Raw genomic sequence first — 2,165 nt, 5'->3', positions numbered from 1 at the left:
CTGGGGAGAGCGGGGGGGGTCCCAAAGGTGTTGGACCCATTTGAGAAAACACACAGAGCAGTCCTGTAGAGCAGAAGACCAAAAGATAATTCATTAATTAATAAAGGAACGAGTACAACCTAGCAGTTCGAAAGCAAGAAATTGCAAGTAGATAAATAGGGACCACTTCGGTGGGAAGGTAACAGCGCTCCGTGCGCCTTGGTGTTTAGTCATGCCGGCCACATGACCACGGAAACGTCTTCGGACAGCGCTGGCTCTTCGGCTTTGAAACGGGGATGAGCACCGCAACCCTAGAGTCGGATTCGACTGGCTTTCGAGCAAGGGAACCTTTACCTTTACCTTTACAGATACAATGCACACTCTGTAACATTAATGATACTCTTGATATTCTACTTAAAACGTAACTATTTAAATTAAAACTCTTCTTTTTTTTTCAAATGAGTGTTTTTTTTAATTATCTTAAACCATATATACAACAGTACATTCAGAACACATATTAATACCATGCGATAATCAACATTCTCAACCCGTAAGAGCCTTTTAAAAATATAACAGATCTTTGTAATAAGAGTTGTTTGGAATCACGTGTTTTCCAGCAATACAGGTGAGTTAGCAACCATCTTATATAAAGGAAAGAATTTAAGTTCAACTAGCTGGTGGGAAAGACTGAAGGTCAAAGAAGACGGGGACGGCAAAGGATGAGATGGTGAGACAGTGTCTAACCTCCTAGTCCTTCTCCTCCTGGCCTGGGGATGCCCTGACCCGGGTAGCTTGATCGCGTCAGACCTCAGAAGCTAAGCAGGGTCAGCCCAGGTTAGTATTTGGATGGGAGACCACCAAGGGAGGCCAGCGGCAAAACGCAGAGGCAGGCAACGGCAAACCATTTCTGGAAGTCTCTGGCCTTGGAAACCCTGCGGGGTCACCATACCTTGGCTGCAACCTGACGGCACTTTCCAGAAATTTGGAGAGGGGCTGCGGTGCAGGGGCAGATCATCCGCTGGGCATGCAGAAGGTCCCAGGTTCAATCCTGTAATGTCTCCAGCCCTGATAAGTCCAGACAAGTCCAGAGACAAACATCGAGCTTCGCTCCAAGAGACAATGGACTACGTGGATCCTAGCCCACACCAATCAGGGGGCTAGGTTCCTGGCCGAGAGCCAATGGGACTCTCGGCCACTATAAATAACCTATTGGGAAGTGGGGGGGTGTTTTGGGTGGCGGTTTCTCGGGGGAAATATAAGCTGGCCTGCGAGCCGGCCAAAGTCGTCTTGTTCCTGATCGAAGAAAGTACGCTTTGCTGAAATCACTCTCCGTCTGCGTACTTTTCAAATCCCCAGCAGCATCTCCCATTCAAAAGGACCAGGCAGGAACAGAGAAGAGGTTGGATTTCTTCCACTTGCCCTTCACTTGGAGTCTCAGAGCGGCTTACAAACTCCTTTCCCTTCCTCTGCCCACAACAGACACCCTGTGAGGTAGGCGAGGCTGAGAGAGCTCCGGGAGAACTGCTCGTGAGAGAACAGCTCTGAGAGAACTTGTGACTGACCCAAAGTCACACCGGCAGCCACATGGGGAGGAGTGGGGACTCAAACCCGGTTCTCCCAGATTAGAGTCCGCACTCCTAGCCACTATACCAAACTGGCTCTCCAACTGAAGGGGATGGGAAAGACCTCTAACCAACGCTCCCTATAAGCCGTGGTGTCTTGTGAGCGAAAATTCTACTTTGTGAGCTACTGGCCTTGAAGTTGTGAGCGAGCGATCTGGCTGCTGCATAACTTAGTTTGCTCCGGAGCCATCCCTTCCCGGGCAAAGGCAAAAATGTGTGAGCCGGAGGCTAAAAGACTGTGAGCCGGCTCGCACTGACTCGGCTTAGAGAGAACACTGCCTGAGACCCTGGAGAGCCACTGCCAGTGCGAAGAGATGAGGCTGACTTTGATGGGGGAAGGGTCTGATTGAGTCGAAGGCAGCTTCGTGGGTCTAAGGTGGGTGATCTTTCAAAACCTAAATAATTTTACATCTTTGCAGATCCGGAAGCTGCAGCTAGTGCAAAATGCGGCAGCCAGGCTCTTGATGGGAAGGGAAAGGAGTTTGTAAGCCGCTCTGAGACACCTTTGGGTAGTGAAGGGCGGGGTATAAATCCAATCTCCTCCTCCTCCTCTTCTTCTTCTTC

The 2,165-nt window shown here is 49.7% G+C and overlaps 1 protein-coding gene across 1 annotated transcript in view; it reads right to left on the bottom strand.

Moving 5' to 3' along the window:
• Positions 1-2,165, bottom strand: part of LOC107122839 — a 50,893-nt gene that overhangs the window by 47,666 nt on the left and 1,062 nt on the right. The gene's annotated exons all lie outside the window — the stretch shown is intronic.

This window comes from Gekko japonicus, unplaced genomic scaffold (assembly GCF_001447785.1).
Source record: "Gekko japonicus isolate JY-2015 unplaced genomic scaffold, Gekko_japonicus_V1.1 scaffold3856, whole genome shotgun sequence".
Lineage (NCBI taxonomy): Eukaryota > Metazoa > Chordata > Lepidosauria > Squamata > Gekkonidae > Gekko > Gekko japonicus.
Note: the sequence above shows the minus strand (reverse complement) of the source record. Positions and strands in the feature narration are given on the sequence as shown.